This window comes from Tiliqua scincoides, chromosome 1 (assembly GCF_035046505.1).
Source record: "Tiliqua scincoides isolate rTilSci1 chromosome 1, rTilSci1.hap2, whole genome shotgun sequence".
NCBI classification, from domain to species: domain Eukaryota; kingdom Metazoa; phylum Chordata; class Lepidosauria; order Squamata; family Scincidae; genus Tiliqua; species Tiliqua scincoides.
In genome coordinates, this window is record NC_089821.1 from 48,633,112 (window position 1) to 48,654,476 (window position 21,365).

The window sequence follows — 21,365 nt, forward strand, 5'->3', positions numbered from 1 at the left end:
AGACAACAAGTTAAGATAAAGGTTCATTAAGTTCATAGAGTGTATGCTGAAGAGGTCCTCTGGAACCTAATTCCATTTTCCCCATAGGCTCAGTGATTCAATATCTGCTAATTTGGTATCCACTAGGTTTTCCAACATAACCCCAGCGGATAATGAGAACTGATTCTATGTCTAAGGGCCCAATCCTATCCAACTTTCCAGTGTCAATGCAGCTGTAATACAGCTCCAAGGTAAGGGAACAAAAGTTCCCTACCTTGAGGAGGCCTATGTGACTGCCTCCCCTTCACTGCAGAATGCAGTGCACACCCTGTTGTCATGGCTGCATCAGTGCTGGAAAGTTGGATAGAATTGAGTGCTAAGACTCTAAATCTGTAAGCTGAATCTCTTCAAGACAAACCTGGAACACAGCAAGTATTTCAAATGGGCTCTAGGTAGAGTTGCCAGCTTTGGAAGGTGCCAGGGACAGACTGCACTTGCTCCCGTTGTGGAAGGGATTGTCACTCCCGAATTGACCTTTTCAGCCACACTAGACGATGTTCCAAAACCACCTTTCAGAGCGTGATACCATAGTCTCTCGAGACTGAAGGTTGCCAACAACCTCTAGTGTCCTCTCTCGCAAAGATTGTATTTGCAGCCATTAGGCCCAAATCCTAACCAACTTTCCAGCACTGGCATAGGTGTGCCAATGGTGCGTGTGGTGCATCCTGCAGTTGGGTGGCACTCACAGAGGCCTCCCCAAAGTAAGTGAATGCTTGTTCCCTTACCTCGGTGCTGCATTGCCCTTATGACGATGCTGGAAAGTGGGTTAGGATTGCGCCCTTAGCAGATGATACTGTTTAGCCCCATGTGAGTGGAACTTTTTCCTTCTGATTTCTGTACATCATGCTGCTTAAGGGGGCAAAAGAATGTCAAGTTATTTTTCTCTGACCAATTGGCAATGGTAGTGTTAGACTTTCTTTCCCAGAAGTTCAGATGTCCTCTAAAAGGCTACATGCCCCTAAGTATTTTGTCCAGACAAGTCCTGTCAAGGGTTGTTGAAGGCTGTGTGAAATTAGCAGCAGGTGAACTTTGGAATTGGTGCACAGAAAGCGAATCACAATTCCATACATTGATACATGTGCCATGAAGCGCCTCTACTCCAGTCTAGTAAGAGAGCTCTGCATGTGAGAGCAGGCTTGCAGGTGATGTGTGGCATATGTATGGAGTGATGTTATTGAAATAGAGGTGTAATTGAATGAATCATGCTAATAGAAAAAAATTATAATATGCTATTGGCAAAGTTCTGATTATCTCCGTTAGTCATCTTTGCTAAGGCAGGTATTTGGCCTCCCTGCTCTCTGATTCCTTCTATTATCTCTGGTATTGTTTTTCCCTTCTGTTTTAAGTTTTTGGTATTGTATTTTGCTTTTATGGGCAGCCTCCTCAAGCACCCAATTTGGGGTGGCATCTAAATGCTGGCTACAATAACACTTGGACCATGATCACCCTTCACAGTTTGCTCTGGTGCATTGGAATTGTAAGAGGCAATTGTAAGAGGCAAACAGGTTTGCTCTGTGTTGGAATTGTAAGAGGGCTATTAACATACCCACTTTGGTCATTTGTGTGTGTTTGCAGAGATATAAATTAAGCCCTTAATGCTGCTTATAATTATGCCGTCTTACTGGGAGACTCAGTTCTGCTAATATTCTCAAAAGATGCAGGGGTTGCTATAAGCAGATCCCATGCAATCTGTGGCTTGTTCACGACATCAGAGACTTCCACCTGAGAACGTGCTCTTCTGCAAGTACAGTCTTCTTCAGCCAAACAGGCTCTTATGACCATTCAGAACACTTCTGCCTCATCTTGCAAAGATTTGCATCCGGGCGCAACAATCCACACTGTCAGCAATTCTGTGATGAGTTTATTGAAATACTAACTGTGTAATGCAAGAATGCACCGAGAAACTTCTTTGCCTGGTGGCTTCTGTTATGTGCTGATGTAGGCAAGTTCCAATTGTGCACAGGAGGCAACTTTGACATGCACATACTAGGTTGCTCACTGGGTTGTCAAGACATTTATCAGGAAATTATAGCTACTCAGAACAATTAAAGTAATTGTCAAGGTCTGTTACGTCACCGCACTCAAGCAAAGCTCACTGCAGCTTGTTTGTTTCTTTTTGCATACCAAGTTTTGAACTGAGAGAATAAAGTTGTATGATTTATAAGCAGAGCTTTCACTTTTCCATCTGTCCTTTAAAGAAATCAAAGTTCTGACAAGATAACCAAATTCCACTAAAGATGACCTAAATTCCACAATTCAGTTCTGCAAACTGTATACATATTTGCACAATCTTGCTAATTGTGCATAATTTATGTTTCCTATAGCCTGGACAAAAAAACTATGTAAAGTACCCAAGCAGGCTTCCAACTTTTGAAAAGGCCCTATAACAATGGTTCAATCTATAGCAAATAGCAAGTGATAACATCTAGCTCAGTGTTTTTCAAACTGTGGGTCAGAACCCACTAGGTGGGTTGTGAGCCAATTTCAGGTGTGTGACTGAAATTCATTTCTATGTGTATCTTATTTTTGGTAGACATTGTATGTGACTGCATTTGGGGAAATGTTACAGATCTGTACTTTTAACAGACTAATATGTATATGCTTTTAACAATGATAGTCAATGGGGCTTACTCCTGGGTAAGTGTGGATTGGAATGCAGTCTTTGGGATGTTTGGGGATTTTTTTAAGCAGATCACCAAATGCTTGACAGGGTTTTTCTTTATTTTAAATAAGTTTTTAAACATATACATATTTTTAATTTACTTACAGTATTTACTTAATTGATTAGATTTGATTTTGTGAAACAGAGAGTGTTAAAAATGTTCCTGCTTGATGAAATCACATCTGCCCACGACAGCACTTTCAAGTTAATGACATCACTTCTGGTGGGTTCCAACAGACTATCATTCTGAAAAGTGGGTCCCAGTACTAAAAAGTTTAAGAACCACTGGGCTAGATCCATTAAGTGCCACCTGTTGATTTAGGCATCTCAGACCTCCCTTAAATGAAGAAACTTCAAAACAGGTTTGCTTAGATATTTTAAGATCTCTGAGATTTTCAGTATGCTGGATTGTGTACCTAGTGCCTCACTCAGCAGCAACTCAACATCCTAATAACTACAGAAAAAGAGAGTAAGCACTACTATAACTGTTTCTTTGGCTTCCAAAGCAATTGCCCAGATTCCTTGGCCACCACAACCTCATCCCAGGGATTTTTTCAAACAGCACCAGTTGGCACAGTTTGAAAATATGCAAGATGATTCAGTATGTGTTTACTCAGAAGTGAGTCCCAGTATGTTTATTGAGACATAATGCTAAGTGTATGTACATCTGATAACAACAGGAAAAATCAGAGTTGAAAGGGACCACCAGTTTCCCTTCCCAGTTCAGTCCCCTGCTGAACACAGCTACAACATCTTCAATAGACGACCAGCCTAAAGACCTCCAGCAATGGAGAGTCTACCACCTTCTGTTCTACTGCCAGTTTGTGCCATCATGAAGTTTTTCCTAACAATTTAATTGAAATCTCTCTTGCTATAAATTAACCCTATTTGTCCTAGTCCTGCCCTCCAGAGCAGCCCAAACAAATCCACTCACTTTTCTTCATGACATTCCCCCAAATATTTCTAGATAGTTATCATGTTCCCTCTTAACTGTTTCTTCTCCAAACTAAGCATGCCCAACTCTTTCAACCAGTTTTCACAGATCTCCAACCTCCTCACCATCAGTCAACCTCATCTGGACTCGCTCTAGTTTGTCAGTATTCTTCCTAAACAGTGGTGCCCAGAACTGGACACAATATTCCAGGTGGGGGTCTCACTAAGGCAGAATACAACAGTACCATTAGTTCTCTCAGTCCTCAATCCTATCTAAGTGGCATGCTGGTGGAGTATGCACTCTGCCAGCGCACTAGGCCTTTCTGCTATTGCAGGGGTCTCCAAACCCCGGCCCAGGGGCCAGATGCGGCCCACTGCGAGCCTCTATCCGGTCCGCGACCAGCTTCTTGTCCCCTGAAAGCCTCTGACCCACTTGGCCGAACATGACTGGAGCTGTGCTCTGGTTGCATCTGGAGGGTGTTCTAAGGGCCAGAGAGGTTGAATGAATGAATTCACAATTCATTCATTTATTCACTCATCTTAGTTCCAGCTCTAATTTATTTATATACATTTTATATTTAAATTTTTTTTTTTGGCCCTCTACACCGTGCCACATATTTGATGTGGCCCTCTGGCGAAAAAGTTTGGAGACCCCTGTGCTATTGGAAAAGCACTGTAAAATGCTTTACAATGGAATTACGGTAAACCTGCTTGCACCAGTGGGAAGGCCAGAACCATGCTGCTGGTGCCAGTGCTTGCATGGATGCCTGATGGAGCAGAGGCGGGGAAGGTGGAGACGGGCAGGCAGAGAACAGTGATGGGGCAGGGTGGGCAGATCACCATATTTTATCTCTGTTCCTAGGCATGATCCAATGACATGGATAAACATGGTGTGGGTCCAAATGACCTGTTGCAGCTGCTGAGGCTTGCCCCAGGCAAGGAGACAAATGTCCCCCTACCCCTGATGAGACCTCGAGCAGCCAAAGCTCCCCTGCAAGATACAGTGAAGCCTGCACTGATGCCACTGCATTGCTACAGGGGAATTTAATTAGGATTGGGCTATACATTCTGTCCTGTTGACAGAACAGAGAATTGCATTCACTTTCTTTGCTGCTGCCTATTGTCCACAGAAATGCCTGAATCTTTTTCACATGCACTGCTACTCAGGCAAGTTGAGTTCATTCCTGGTCCTGGAGATCATGGTTTTCCTCCTCACATTCTTAGCACCTGTCCACTTCATATTTCAAGGAAGCATTCAACTAACATGCATGACCATCATTAGTACTGAAGAAAACTAATACTGTGCTTGGCATGCACATAGCATTTCTTGAGCATGCTAAGTTCTTCGCATGCACTATCCTGATGTAATGCTTACAACACTGCAATTTAATTGAGCATTATCATCCCCAAATGGCAGCTGAGGCTGTGGGAGTGGTGTGTGCAAGGCCACCTAGTGAGATCGGAGCTGGGGAAGTCCTGCTTTGCAGTTTTGGCCCTCAGGTGCTACACCACACCCTACTGAAAGCAATTACTTGGTCATGAAAAGTTGCCCAGTGTGAAGGGCAGTCAATAGGCATGATCTACAGGGGACGGTGTTCTCTGATGAAGTTGTTCAAATAGCGCCACATCTGTGAGGATTTGTCCTTGAGCAGCCATCATGCCTGAGCAACAGGTAACACTACTCCTTCCAACCTTCTGCTACAACCTTTCTTTACATTGTTTCTTGGCTCTCTCTTCATCCTCCCAGGACCCCTGTACCATTTTCAGCTGTAGCTTCCTAATTCTCCTGGTAGGATCTCCTGATTATTGACCCTGAAGTGATCTCTGATTATGCCAGGTTTAACCCTTTAAAGTGCAGGAGCCATATCCTTAATTTTATTCTGAGATCCTTCTCAGCGCCAGGATGATGGCATTTGTCACCAAGTCCCAATGCATGGATTGTGTCTTCTGTTAATTATTTCTTTTAATTTTTCTCTGGATGCTTGGATGTGTTAATGAATTTCCTGACAGTGGCTTGGCCAGATGTGAGGATGCTTGCAAGCCTCTATTGCAGCCCACCATCAATAACTAACATGCTTAGGAACTTTGTGGCCACCTTGTCAGTGAATTAAATTGCTACTCTTTTGTAGTGGAAGCAATGCTAGATTATTGTTGGAAAAGAGAAGACAGGGAATGCTTTAGATATCTTAAATCATTATATTTTCCCCCCTGATGAACTGAAGCTACAACAGGCAAATCAAGCCTCCCTGGGGTTTTGGACAGAATCAATTACAATCTTTCTAGTAAGCATGGAATATGACCTACTTTCTGTTTACATTTTATTATCAGTGAGTGTACCCCAGTTGCTTCTTTAGAGCAGCAGCCAGCTGTTTGGAAGAGATTTGTTCTGTAATAAACAATCATTTCCTGTCTTGCCTGGGGGAGGGTGGAGAGGGCCAACAGGGCCCTAATTCTGTGAAGTGCTTAGATCACTTCTAGCTAGTTGGTGATACGGGAATCCAAGGAAATTGGAGGTTAGAAACAAAATGTCTGCTACACTTTTTATTATGTGCTTGGTAAAATATTGCTATCACTTGTGGAAAGAAGGTGTTAATGTGTATTTAGATGATGAAATCAAGGTATCTATACTGGTAAATACAGGCATGCGCCACTTATCAACCTTCTGCTTAATCATGGACTGCAAGTATGACGGTGGTCAAAGCACAGCAAAGAGGCTCTTAAAGAGGCAGTCAGGTTTCCCATAACCTGCAGCAAAGTGTCCATTTGCAGAAGAAAGGCTGTAATCCTAAGCACACTGACCTGAGAGCAAGTCCCATTGAACACAATGGAACCTACTTCTAAGTAGATATGCATAGGTCTGGGCTGAAAGAGGCTCTTAATGCAAAGAAGAGGCAATTTTTCTCCAGGATAGAGCACCAGCTAGTTTCTGGCAGGGAGTGTCTGTTTACACAACAAAGGCACTAGATTGGGCTGAATGTCTGCTTAATGACCTAATCACAAAACAACAGGGATTGGAGAGCAGATCCTCATCTTTAAATAGTACACACCAGTATTCTGATTTTTGCTTATGAGTGATAGTTATCCCCTAGCATGGGTATAAACGAATGCTTTTTTTCTAAGTCCTATGCATGTGCTCCATTTTTTTTCTATCAGCCATCCAGTGTGCTGCTGTCTATAAAGCTTGTAGATTGGGGCCATGGTAGGTTATGGTTCCAAATCTGTACCTTGTATCATAAGGAAGTTACCACAAGAAGTTACAATTTGGCATGTTTCTGGAAGCACCTGTGCATTTCATCATTTTGATGATCATCTTTTGGCATCTGACACAAAGTAGGCAGCTAGATCAGTATTCCGGTTGCATATAATTTTCTATCTTTGTACCTTGGGCCTACTTGCACATCAATTTTTCTGCCCAATGTTGCATATATGCAACAGGGACCAAATGTGTACACCTGTGGACCGAGCAAAAATGGGTTAAATAGGCATACATGCTTGGTGCTGACTCACATTTCTCAGGTAACATCTATTAAAAGAAGCATGCAGTGTGACTCCATCATGTTCAGTGTTTTCTGTACCCTGGGAGTGGGAGTCAATGAACCAGTGGGGGGGGGGGGGAGATGCTGAATGCTAAGACATTGCAGCATGCATTTCTTTTACTAGATGTTGCCAGGGAGACTGGCTTGGTGGCTGCCCCATGTCTCTTGTTATGTTTACTTAGAATGTATCCCACTACCAATTTCTACAAGTTTCCCAAATGTAAAAAAATTTTCATTCTGGTATTGTAGGTAGGGAGTAATTTACAACATCCCTCCCCAAAGTATACTGAATTTGTTCAGTTACATCTATGCACCCATGGATGTCACTGTCCAGTGAATTTGATATGCTGTGCCTCTTGAGGCAGGTTCACATGCTCCATTGTTCCTGCTTACCAAGGCTGGTTCCTATGTTCTGTGACTTCTCTCTGATAAAGCACTGTCCTTGCTTTGCCTTCTGGGGAGATTTTTGGAGATGCTTAAAAAAAGTTAGTGGACATACTTATGCAAAAAAAGTGTACAAGCTTTCCTTCCCAGCCACTCACCCCCACATGACTATCTGTCCAAACAATAAATGTTGCTAAACTGCATCCTGCTCCGCATCATGTGGTGGGGGGAGCAGTAACAGAGACCTGCTCTAGGACTGCATTAGCCTTGGAAAGTTGGATAGAATTGGGCCCTAAGAGCCCAATCATAAGCTGGGGCAGCATTGGCAACAGTTGTCGAAAAAGGTGCTATCAAGTATGTCGCCACTGGCAGTAAAGATGCTGTGCTGGCAGAGAGGCAATGCCAGGATGACATGACACTGAAGGAGCTGGTGGTAAGTTGCCCCACTGGCCAGAGGAGAGACTTTTCAGTGTGGGGGAAGGTGGGGGAGGGCAGAACAGGGTGGGGGGAGGGCAGGCTGGGGGAAGGATCAGGCCCAGGAAGGAGGCAGGCAGCGGTAGAGTCTGCCAACCAAATCCAATGCCACCCCACCCAACATGGACCTCCCCATCTGTGCCTGCTGAATAGTGAGTGCAGATCCAAGGAGACCCATTGGCAGCAACAGAGCTCAACAATAGGTACATTTTGACACATTTCTGCACCACTGTTCCTTGCAGTGGTCCCGGAATTTAGGATTGGGCTGCCCATGTTCTTAAATGTTAAAAAAGGAAACCGCTCCTGTCCCTTCACTTGCTTCAGAAGTTGCTGCAGGACAGGCTACTGCAGACTAAACAAATACAGATGTATGGAAAGCATTCATCAATGTGTAATGGGAGGCAGGGGAGGGAGTGCTCAGGCAGTCATGTGGGATGTGGGACTGATGCGGGATTTAAATAGGCAAGGGTGTGTCTATTTTCAGCTATCAAATGTTGGAAGATATGCAGGATATATGTGAAACATCCAGGCTCTGGTATGATGAATTAGTCAGATTTAAGTAGAAATTAGCAAAGGATCTGTGGTAGATGAGTGCAATGGGGCAATTTCCTCATTAATATGGGGGGGGGGGAGAGAGAAAGGACTGGTTGTGGAGAGCCAGAAAATGACCAGCATGAGAGGTAGACAATGACCAGCAAGGTGGACACTCTAAGATTTCTGGCCCAACACCAATTTTCTGAGGGGAAAAACAGAAAGGAGAGCACAGAACCATGGTAGATTACAATAGGGGCGATTTTGCCACCTCACTCAGTAATCAGTAGCACAACAGATAGAATTGTAATTGAGAACCAACCTTGCAATTTTGGCTGCAAGAAATCTTTCTGAAATCTCGTCTTTCTGTGTCCTCTCTCTCCTCTGCCTGAGGTTCGTGTTGTCATTTGATTAACAGATTATGGATTTGTTTTTAATTTAGGGCCCAATCCTATCCAAGTTTCCAGCATCCGTGCAGCTGCCCAAGGTAAGGGAACAAATGCACCCATAACTTGAGGGGACCTCTGTGACTGCTTCCCCACCACAGGATGCAGTGCACACCCCAGTGGCACAGCTGCACCGGCACTGGAAAATTGGTTAGGATTTGGCTGCTATTTGCAGATGGGGGCACCAGGCACAAGTGGTCATACAAGTCATTTGATCAACACTGCCTCCAGTATTGGGGAGCATCAGAAGGTTCACCCAGCTGGGCAGTTTCTTTTGATGGCCGTTGCCCAGTGCTCAACCCATCTGATCTCTGACAACATCCATCTCACTCTTAAAAAGCCAATGGGTGCCTAACCATTTGGACTGTGGAGATATGGAAAGGTCTTGCCTCACCTCTCTGCTTTATGTTCTTCTGCCCCATCTTTTGGTTATCCCGGAGCATGACCAGGAGGTCCTTGGGCTTATGTATGTCTTGAGGATACGAAGCAGCTTAAATACTTGATGAAACTGGTGTGTGTGGGCACAGGCTCGTGTGAACCAGACCGGGACATGCGCATGGTGTACATAGGAGCTGCTGGAGACTCGAAACCTGCATTTCCCACTTGCAGACTATGGGATAGACATGCTCAAAGCTTCCCGCCTCCGTTTCCTCCCCCCCCCCCCAAAGCCTTCACAGTTTTCATGCACCAGAAGAGATCCACTTTTCAAGTAATTGGAACCACATGGTCTTCTTCACCAGTGAGAGCCTTTGCAAGAGAGGGGGGAGGGGAAGGAGAAGGAGAGCTTGTTGCCCCCTCTTGATCCTGTTCAAGCAACACGAGGATGGCAAGTTTGCCTCCCAAGTGTTGCTTCGATCCTAGAGTGAGATCCACTTGGAAATGACACTGACACGAGGTGTCGTCCCCCCTCCGCCCTGCGCTCAGTTCAGTGTGATCCTGCGATCGAGCACGGCTAGGATCAGTGGCGTAGCTCGAGGGGAGGCAAAGCACTACGTTTTGCAAGGAGCCTGCCCGCGGCGTGCAAGGAACCCCTCCCCTTTGGAGCCGTTCCAGGCGGGGGGAGCAAAACGGAGGCATTCGCTGTAAAAAATGCGAAGAGGAGGCATTCGCCTTCGTTTCGCTCCCCCCGCCTGGAATGGCTCCGAAGGGGAGGGGCCCCTTGCGCGCCGCGGGCAGGCTCCCTGCAAAACTTAGTGCTTTGCCCCCCTCTAGCTACGCCACTGGCTAGGAGGCCCCTCGTTTCCTTGGGCTATGAGATGTGGGGGGGGCAATGTCTACGCCTGTCCCCTTTGTCCAGCCTGCCCTAGGCTGTGGAGGGTGGTGGGGGAGGCAGCCACGCAGCCTGCCGCAGCAGCCCCAGGTCGCGGGGCTCTTTATTGGCAGCCGGGCTCCTGGTTCCCATTAATCTCCCGCACTGGTCCTGAGCTCGCCGTCTCCACTTCCTGCCCCCGTCTCCCCCTCCGCCTCGTTCCCTGGGAAAGAGAGAGAGCGGGGGGGAAGGACCAGAGAGCCACATCTGGCTGGCCGAGCGCAGAGCTGGAGGCGCCCGGAGCAGCAGCTGGAATGCACATCTGTCGCCTCTCCGCGCCGAGGTAAGGGGCGAGCCGCGCGCCTGGTCGCTGCCGGGGCTCCTTGGAGCGGAGGGGGCAGCCGGAGGGGGGCTCCCGGGGAGATCGGCCCCTCCGCCGACCAGAGGGGCAGGAAGGCTTGCAATGGACCGCCCTGCGGAACAATGGGGCGCTCCCGGGGGCAGAGGGGAGCGGGACGCCCTGACCGCGTGTGCCCAGGGCGATGGGTGAGGCTGGGCCTCTGGGCACCCTCCTCCGGGGCCAGAAAGGCGCCCCTCTGGGACCGATCCCCCCTCTCTCCGCTTTGCTGCAACTCTGGAGATGGGCTGGAAGTGGTGTGGGGTCTGTCCCTTCGCTCGCCTTGCACCGCCCCCGGTGGGTGGGTAGGGGGCGCCTGTGCACCGTCCTCGCGGCTGCTGTGCCGGCTCTTCTCTACTGTGCCTGGGGAGGCCAGCAGCATTTGGGGTTTTCTTTCTTGTTTCTTTTTTAGTCTAGTCCCATTCTTGGGATTTGGCTCGCCCTCCGTCCAGAAATATGGTTGGTATCTGGACATTGGCTGTTGTTGAATCACGTCTGGAGTTGCTGAGCCTGAGATGACAATGACCTTTTCCAACAGCCAGAAACACAATCATTTTAGAAGCAAATTGCAAATCAACATCTCTCCCCCCCCCCCAAATAATTTAGGAGGCATTGAGAGTACTAGGATGACCGCACACTTGGATACATGGAAATGCGGTTCTTATATAGCAGTGGTTCTCACTCTTTGAGCACCAGGACCCACTTTTTAGAATAAGAATCTGTCAGGACCCACCGGAAGTGATGTCATAACTGGAAGTGACATCATCAAGCAAGGAAATTTTTAACAATCTGAGGCTGCAATCCTACCCATACAGACCCAGGTGCAAGTGCCATTGACTATCATTGTTAAAAGAATATGCATAGTAGCTTGTTAAAAATACAGGTCTGTAACATTTCCCCAATTGCAGTCACATACTGTGGGAGCATCAAGTCTAATATATTAAAAAATAACATATTGAAATGAATGGGGACCCACCTGAAATGGGCTCACGACCCACCGTTTGAGAAACACTGCTATATAGCATATAATACTGCTGATGCTTGATGAAGTTAGATGGCTTTTGTACTAGGAGTTTGCTTCAGGACTGATAAACATGACACAATATTTATTTATTATAACTTATTTATTTAAAAGAATAGCAGCATAAAAGTTTTAAAAATTAAGGGGTCACTAAGGAGTACTTCTCTCCCCAAAGGCCAGGCAAAACAGATGGGTCTTCAAACTCTGCTGGAAGCCATGTACTGTGGAAGCTGTTCTCAGATTTTCTGGCAGCTGGTTCCAGAGGCGTGGTGCCCTAACTGAGAAGGCCCTACACCTTGCCGCCATCCCCTGGCTTCAGATGGCAAGGTATCCTGAGAAGTGCCCTCTCCAATGACTGCAGGGGACACACAGGAATGTATGGAGGAAGGCAGGCCCTGAGGTTTCCTGGTTGTATGCCATATAGGGCTTTAAAAGTCATCATACAGCATATATATGATGGATACACTTCTCTGCTTGAGAACCCAAACCACAATATTTCAACTTCATAGAGAGATGGATGAGAGAACTGTTAACAGAAGGCATCTTTTCTCCCCATTTTGTGAACTTTGCTGGTTTACAAAGGCTGCAAACCTATACATGTTTATCTGGGAGGAAGTATGCAATCCTATACACACTTTCCTGGGAGTAAGTCCCATTGAACACAATATGACTTACTTCTGAGTAGACATGTATAGGCTTGTGCCCTAAGTTCCACTTACTTTTGAGTAGACCTGCATAAGATTATATTGTAAGGCTGTAGTCCTGTGCATGCTTAACTTGGAAGTAAGCTCCATTGAATTCATTGAAATATACTTTTCAGTAAGTTTGCATAGAATGGAACATGCTATCAGCCCAATCCTAGCCAACTTTCAGGTGTCTATGCAGCCACAATGCTGCCCCAAGGCAAGGGAACAAATGTTCCCTTATCTTGAAGGGACCTTGTGTGACTGCTCCCTCCCTCCCTTGTAGGATGCAGCATGTATCCCATTGGCATAGCTGCATCAGTGCTGGAAAGTTAGTTAGAATTGGGCTGAGTGTCTGGGGTCTCTCTTGGGATCAACCATCTAGAACTGAATGGAGGAAAAAATCTCTAATCCCATGATAGCCTCGGCTGAGCTGAGAAATTTTCTTCAATAGTTCATTTGGTAGGGGTGCGGAAATCATGTCCTGACTTGAGTCTGGCCTGTAACTAAGAACTTGTCTCCCTTAAGCTAAGTAGCAACCAAATTTCAAAAATCCAGAAAACTGTTACAGATTCTGCTACTGCTGATCCTGTCCTATCTCTTAAATTGCCTTTTAGATCTTTCTCTGTACCCAAGCATATCTTGGATGTAATGACAGTAACAACATTGGAAGAATGCAATGCATAGATGCCCTTGCTGTAGCTCTATGGAGGGCTTCATTGTATCTTTTCCATTTGGTGGAGTTCAGAATGAACACCCCCTCCATGCACATTGACCTTTCTTCTTAGACAATGACAACAAACACATTCTGCAATAACAATTTAGGGTAGTCAGACTTGCTAGGTGGAATGGTACTAGCCCAGTGGAAACTTTGCCTTGCAGCAAGCGGGGGAGTTGCTCTGCAAAACCATGGTTTGGCTTTTCCCTGAAAGACATACGGGACAGGATGCTTCCTCTCTATCATCCCAAGCAAAAAATGCCATGTAACTGCTCTGGGTTATGTTCACCTGGCATGCACCCAGCACCATACTCACATGTAGACAAATGTGTCAAGCAATAATTTAAAACATATCAGGCAATGGGGGAAATGTTTATTTTTACCTTGCAGAAACCGCTCTGCTTATATGACTAAGCATGGATTTAAAACATGCTAAGAGGATCAACACTGAGTAACTACTAAATATGGCGCATTGATTTCAGTCTACCTGGATGACAAAATCAGCATCTGTCCTGTAATCCACTTTAATTCCAAATAAGATTTCCATCTAGTAAACACCTCTTCAATTTATTAACTCTGTTTCATTCTGATCAATCAGCATTGTCCTTGTATGTAAACAGGTTCAGATTAAGCTTAGTGGGTGTGCCAATGCCAGCAATGTGTGGAAGGAAACCTCATCTAACAGCCAGCCTCTGCACTTGGGCATTACTTTATGGACAATACCAAACTCACAGTGTCCCTTCAGCCAATGAAAGTCAGTATTATGAGAAACTTTCTGTTCCCTTCTCTTTAGCTCAAAGCAAAAGGGAGGTGTATACATTGGGTACAAATGGGAGATAGACATTGCCTCCAGGGGAGACATTGACCGTCCCCCCAATACTATTCCTGGACCTTATATTGAAAATCTTGGTATGGATAAAGAGTATGGATATTTTAATATGTGCAGTATGGATAAGTATAGCAAAAGTACTTATAAAGAGGGAAGAAGGAAGAGGAAAGACTGTACTTTAATCCGTTATCTGCTATATCCCTCCTCATTGTGATTGGTCATTGCCTTTTCCTGACCCTAACTTTTGTATAAGACCTGGTGTTCCAGAAGAAATAGCATATTGTTGACTGCAGACAAATAAGCACATATCTTTATCATATCACACAACTAAGGGTGCAATCCTAACCAACTTTCCAGCATTGGCTTAGCTGTGCCAGAGGGGCATGTGCTGCAACCTGCAGTTGAGGGGCAGTCACAGAGGCCTCCTCAAGGTAAGGCAATGTTTGTTCCCTTACCTCGGAGTTGCATTGCCCTTATGTCAGTGCTGGAAATTATCCAATTTTCCAGTGCAGCTGTGCCAATGGGGCATGCACTGCATCTTGTGGTGGGGAGTCACAGGGCCCTCCTCAAGGTATGGGCCTGCATTGGGGCTGCACTGGCACTGGAAAGCTGGATAGGATTGGACCCTAAGTTGGCAGCCAAAATGAACAAGAATGAAGAGTCTAAAGGTGGAATCTAACTCCATCCCATATCAGAAGTTCTAAGGTTTAACTGTTCATTGGCCATGATACTACAAATAACCTCCTTCCTGTTGGTATATTTGATCTGTGGAAGAAAGCCTATACTGTGCTTAGCTCCTCTGTTTGCCCCACCTGTTCTTACTTTGCTCTTTGGCTCTGCAAGCTTTCCCCTGGCTCTTTGCCCCTGCTGCTCATGCTTCTTTCTTTGTGTCTGCCTGGATTGGCTTTTTGAAATTCCCTCCAATTGCTTCTATGACTTTCAGTTTCATCCTGGTCCTCATTAAAATGTCTTGGGACAACTATCTCATTGGTCAAGGTCTGCTCCAATGAACATTCAAGTCCTTTCTCTCTTCCCTGGGGGCCTTGGCTCCAAGAGGATTGTTGGCCCCTTCAACTCATCCCATGTGCTGCCAATATTTCACCATGTCTCCTCTATTACAAGATGTGCAAACAAGGGCTCTCTTTTTCTGTATGGTTGCTGGCTGGGTATACTTTTGGTATCTCCCAGGGGACAGGCCCAAATTGCTCCCATGGTATTGAGAGAAATGTGGTGGTGTTTTCCTTTTAAGACAAATGGCTCTGCAAAAGTATCTTCCTAAGGAGGTGCATGACCCTTTATTACTCACAGTCTGTAAACCATTGTGTAATTTATTGACGCTAATGCACCATGCCAATTTATCCTGCGCAGAGAAACTGTGCCAAGATAGCATGATTTTTGTCTGCTGTATTGCTTCCAGTGTGTTCTATAAACATCCAGGACCCTCTGGGAAGAATCATTGGGGAGGCTAAACCTCCTCATTTAATTGCTGGTTAAACAAATGTTACCATTAAAATACAGCTGACTGGGATCTGAGTGCCTGGAACTGCTGAAATACAGTTAAGAAATGAAAGCTATTTTAAGACTTGAACTAGTTGATGAAATTATGTCAATCATTGGTCCCAAAGATGCTGGTTTTCAGCACAGTAAAGGCTGCATAGTTCAAAAACTTATGTGAAGCGAAAGAGTTGGCCTTATCTGTTTTTTCTCCAGTTGATTTCACACAAGAGTGAATGGACAATGAGCATGTGGGTAAATTGCACATGATTTGCCCTGCTTGGTTGTTGAGATGTTGGAGAAGGGTTTCCACATCACTCTGGGTGTGCGGGAATGGATCCTAGGTGGAATAACACATTTAATGTAGGTGCTTTCATTGTAGTTGCACCATCCTTTTCTGTGCAAAAGTGCAGTGAGGCCTGCATTGAGTTTAAAGGGTCTGTTTCTTCCTTTCCCATTTAGTACAGCTGTTTACCAGGCGGTCTAAGAAATAGGAGGTCTGTGGTGTACCTCATATTTCCATCCAGTTCTTCAGCTTTGACTGCTGTGAGTTACTTAAGATCTGAGTCTCAAATACATTGTACAGCAGAGGGAGGCATAACTGAATTGTGATGTGAGAGGCGCACACAGACCTCCCATTTCCAATAATATCCTGATGTCATACTTCTGCATGTGCCCATATGTGGGGATCTCTCTGCATATGGGGGAAGTATCATGGCTAAAGATTTTTTCCATTCCATTAACAGTAAAGTTGCAATTCGATGCACACTTTCCTGAGAGTAAGCCCTATTGAAGACAATGGGACTTACTTTTGAGTAGACAAGCATAGGGTTGTGCTCTAAGTGTTACTGTTTTTCTCTTCCCCTTCCTAACCCCCAAATAAGGACCTAGTTGTTCACATGAAGGGGTTGTTGTTCATCAGTGGGAAAGTGCACATGGGAAAGAATGAACTTTCAAGGCACCCAGTTGATATTTATTTAGATTGGATTTTCCTAGTTTTGAGATGGGCCAAAGGTCCATTTGCTTCAATATCCCTTTTCCCAGTTTGGTCAATTAGATGAAGAGGTGGCATGTAGAGTGTGGCAGGTGGGGAACATCTTCATTGGGCACAGCAGGAGGAGGAATGGGAGTGGCAGCCAGTGACATTCCCCAGGAGAACCCTCTAGATCAGGGGTGCTCACACTTTTTTGGCTCGAGAGCTACTTTGAAACCCAGCAAGGCCCGGAGATCTACCAGAGTTTTTTTTACAATGTTTGGGCCATCATAACATATAACATTTATGTGTACAATGTATGTTGGTGTACCTTGAGCCCCACTGAGTATAACAGGACTTACTCCTGAGTAGACATGCCTAGGATTAGGCTGTGAGGCTGCAATCCTAGCCACAATTACCTGGGAGTAAGCCCCATTGAGTACAATGGGCCTTACTCCCAGCGTTTCCTCCCAGAGGCACCTGAAGGGGGGGGGGTCGGCACACGGTAGATCGCGATCCACCTATTGAGCACCCCTGCTCTAGATACATTGCTGGGTGAAGGTGCACCATGCAGCGGGTGTTACTGGGCTTCTGGTAGCAGTGAGGAGGAGGGGAGCAGGCCAGCCCCAGTGGAGAGCAGCAGGTGAGGAGAGAGGGATAGGGAGGGGCAAGTTGCAGCCTCTGTGGGGTGGGGGGCTAGAGTGTGTGAGGTGCAGACTCTGTGGGGTGCTGTGACCTCCTGGAGTGATGCTGAACTCACTGCCAGCCCTGGGGAGAGGTGGTAGAGAGGGCATTGCCCCACACATTCCTTTTTGTGGGGGACCACGTGCCTCTCCAGAGGTGATCATCAGGGAAGACTCCAGAAGTGACATCACAACATCACATGACATAGTGACATCTATGCTTCAGGTGCTGCAGTATCTTCTAGATACACCACTGATAAGACTGGGGTGTCAAACATAAGGACAGTGGGCCATATGTGGCCCCTGAAAGCAATTTATCCAATCCCCATTATAATTAGGTTTTCCCAGTGCGATAATTGGACTCTCTCATATCTTGAAAATATGAACAAGATTTGCTCATTTTCTCTTCTGTCATTTGCAGCTAATGAGTTTCTGTGTGAGAACAAGGTGCTTATTTCTGGCAATTATCTGCTTAATGATGTCACTTTCTGCTTAATGATGTCACTGCTTAATGATGCTCACAAGCATGATACAAAAGTGATAGCTCTCCCCTGCAATGTGTCTCCAGCAGCTGATGAGCATTGGTGTACCTCCTTTGAATATAGGCCTTCCATTAATTTATCTAGTCCCCCTTACTTTGTGGTGAGCAGTAACTCTGGAAGATGGAGAGGAGGGCACCTTGATAAAGCACAGCTCTTGTTGCTGCTGCAGCTGTTGTCAGAAGGGTCACACTGAGATGGATCAATTTTTGAACTGTAAGCAACACAGAGGGTATTGGTGCTCAGGCAACTTCATATTTTGAAATGAAGCGATTGTGTTTTGTGAACTGTAGGTGGCTGTCTATTTGCCCTTCTTTATTTGGTGGTCACAGTTGGCAATTTGGCTGTGGAAAAGTTTAAGGCAGGGGTGCTCACACTTTTTTGGCTCAAGAGCTACTTTGAAACCCAGCAAGGCCCGGAGATCTGCCAGAGTTTTTTTACAATGTTCACGCCATCATAACATATAACATTTATGTGTACAATGTATGTTGGTGTACCTTGCATAACCGAATGAGCCAATATTGCACAACACAACATAATTAACTATAAACATTTTTGAAATTACTTGAGTTTACTTTGATGACTTGCACTGAAGTGAATCAGCCAAGGATGCATAGTCTGGACAGTAGCTGCTGACAGCCAGCCTCAAGCACACTTCCAAATGTTCATCAGTCATAGTGGAACTTAATGATCTTCAAGTAGGAAAAGGCTGACTCACATAAATAAGTGGAGCCCTTCCTGCCTCAGGTGCTCTTATATCCCTGAGGGCCCTATTGCCTTCAAGTGGCTGCAGCTGTGTAGCACACTCTGCTGGATGCCCAGGCCTTACCCTTAAAGGGGCCACTGCTGACACCACATCTACCTCCTCACCAGATCTTCCTCGATTCCAATACAAGTGGGGGGGGGGTAGCAGATCTCTATACAGACCAGTGCAAAAACAGGGGAAAGGTGTGGGGGAGGGAAGATCTCTATATAGACATCACAGCAAGACCAGTGCAAAACCCCTTGCACACAGAACCAACAGATGGAAGTTGGGGGGGGGGGGCAGATCTCTATACAGACCAGTGCAAAAACAGGGGAAAGGTGTGGGGGAGGGAAGATCTCTATATAGACATCACAGCAAGACCAGTGCAAAACCCCTTGCACACAGAACCAACAGATGGAAGTTGGGGGGGGGGGAGATCTCCATACAGACCAGTGCAAAAACAGGGGAAAGGTAAGTCAGCCCCAGTAGAGTCAACGGGGCTCACTCCCAGGGATGCATGGACAGGAGAGAAGCCTGCCAGCGGCTCCTCTCCCAGGGAGGAGCCTGCCAGGGGCTCACTCCCTGAGCTCGCTCCCTGGGCTCACAAGCCTGCCAGGGGCTCACTCCCAGGGATGCATGGATGGGAGAGAAGCCTTCAAGTGGCTCCTCTCCAGGTCTACTCACAAGTCAACTTGGGAAAGAAGGAGCCCAGCCTGCTCTTGGGGGGGGGTGTCCAAATGCCCCACCCCACATCCCTGTCCTGCCTGGGGGGGGAATAGGGGCAGCATCTTCGTGTTGGGTATATGTGTGTGAGCAGCCCCCATCTACTTTGGGGTGAGTTGTAATCTTGCTGGGTGTGGCTGCAATCCTAGCCACACATTCCTGGGAGTAAGCCCCATTGACTCAAATGGGACTTACTTCTGAGTAGACCTACATAGGCTTGGGGGTCTGTGTCAGGGTCTGTGCCAGCTTAACCAAGGATCTTCACCTTTCTCTTTTTCCTCCCCCCTTCAAAAAAGAAAAAAAAGCCGCTCTTGATCAGTCTAAAAATTGATTAAAAAATAAAAACACCCATTCCTTTTCAGCCACCCCCTTTCTCCTCCTGCCCCCTTTTGGGGGGGGGGGGTTACTTCCCATGTTATTATAAGACAAAAGGCACAATCCTAGCTAGGTCTACTCAGAAGTAAGTCCTATTGTGTTCAATGGGACTTACTCCCGGGAAAGTGAGACTAGGCTTGCAGCCAGTCTCTGGATCTCAGTGTCACATCAGTTTGCAATTAGCAGATACACACAAAAGAGTCTTCCCCTCCCCCAGTAAATTCATCACTTCTCCCCCCTTTCCAAAACCCTCTGGGTGTGCTGCTAACAAACTCAGGGCACAATCCTAACCTGGTCTACTCAGAAGTAAGTCCTATTTTGTTCAATGGGGCTTACTCTCAGGTAAGTGCAGTTAGGATTGCAGCCTCAGAGTGCTGTTTTTTTGTTTCTGGTGTATAATTGTAACACCTTCATCCCCATTTTGGGGGTAACTGAGGTGAGGTGATGTAATGGGGAGCTGTGGCCAATGGCCACAAGGATCAGGGAAGCCTTGGGCTGGAAAAGTTCGAGAACCACTGGTTTAACCCTTTGATGTAGGATAGCCAAGGAATATAGTAATTTCACAGTTACTACTTTCAGTAGAATTGACACCACAGAACATTGTGTTGAAATTGGCTTCAAGATTTGGATACAGATGCAGGTTTTATAAACTTAACTGATATTCAGTTTTTGTGGATTCCAATCTCAAGCTACATAGTTGAAGATGATGTGGTTCTATATGGTAGTGCTTTGCTGTGGTGACTGACCATAATGATGGATGGGTAAGAAGATCATGAGCAGTTCCTCCTCAGAACCTGGTGATTGGGGCTTATGGAATCTCAGGCTTGTCCCATCCCTTGCCTGATATTCAATCAGGGGAGGCTGTTTGGTGTTGCAGTAGAAAACACCACTGATGGGGTTCTAGCAAATAGGGGCCAGGGATGAGTCTGTAGACCTTTCAGTTCAGGAAAGAGTGATGATACTATAACCTGCTTGCTCAGGGTAGCCCAAATGCTGATGGTGGACAGTGATAAGGTTAGTCTGGACTAATGTCACAGTATTACAATCAGACGGTCCTATCCTGTGTGCTGTCTTTAGCTGAAACAGTAAAAGCAATAACTTGTACCAGCGAGGGGTTCCCTGAGATCTTTTCGAGGACTCCATGAGCACACCATAAGTGGCTGCCATTTGCTTGGCCCTGTGCCACTCTGCTCATGGACTGGAGCTCCTTGAGACTCAGTGCATGCACTGGCAGGGCTTCCTGAGACTCCATTTAGAATACCAAGTTTGGGCACCAGGATGCAGGTCTCTTGTTATCTGGTGTGCTCCCTGGGGCATTTGGTGGGCCGATGTGAGATACAGGAAGCTGGACTAGATGGGCCTATGGCCTGATCCAGAAGGGCTGTTCTTATGACTGTAAAGGGCTCCAGAGATTGAAATGTTTGAGAAACGCTGACTTACGCTGCTGCTGCTGAAGTGGAATTCTGCTCCTATCAAGTGGGACAGTGTCAATTAGTTCTGCAGTAGTTACTAGGAGCATGCTTTCTGTAGACTTCCTGCTGCTGCTCTGAAGGGCCAGAGAGACCAATAAGATGATGTGCCAAAGGGACTAGGGAAAGATGGCTCTCTCCTCCCTCTACACATGCTAGATCAGTGCAGCACCCTTTCACAATCCAGCAGAGTGGTGACAAAGTCAAATATCACTGCTGCAGCTCCAGGGATGGGACTGGATGTTCAGGTGTAGAAAGGTCTCCATTTGAAATCCTAACACTGTATCTTGGGAGTGCTTGCCTTGCAAAATAACCATTTTAAAGCTAGGATTGAAAGATACTGAGAGTGTGAACATTTTCATGCTTGTTCTGATGCCAGAATGGAAAGCACGTCTTTGAACATGGGCCTTAAACCAGCTTTCATGCTATTGGGAAACCCCGTTGTGTAGTCCTTGGTCACCA

General features: G+C 46.1%; 1 protein-coding gene across 1 annotated transcript in view; it reads left to right on the plus strand.

Moving 5' to 3' along the window:
* Positions 1-10,547: 10,547 nt before the first annotated feature.
* The window catches only part of DENND2B (DENN domain containing 2B), a 190,128-nt gene continuing 179,310 nt past the window's right edge, over positions 10,548-21,365 (plus strand). The window contains exon 1 of the mRNA XM_066639857.1: positions 10,548-10,597. The gene's annotated coding sequence lies outside the window, so the exon portion shown is untranslated. The remainder of the gene's footprint in view (positions 10,598-21,365) is intronic.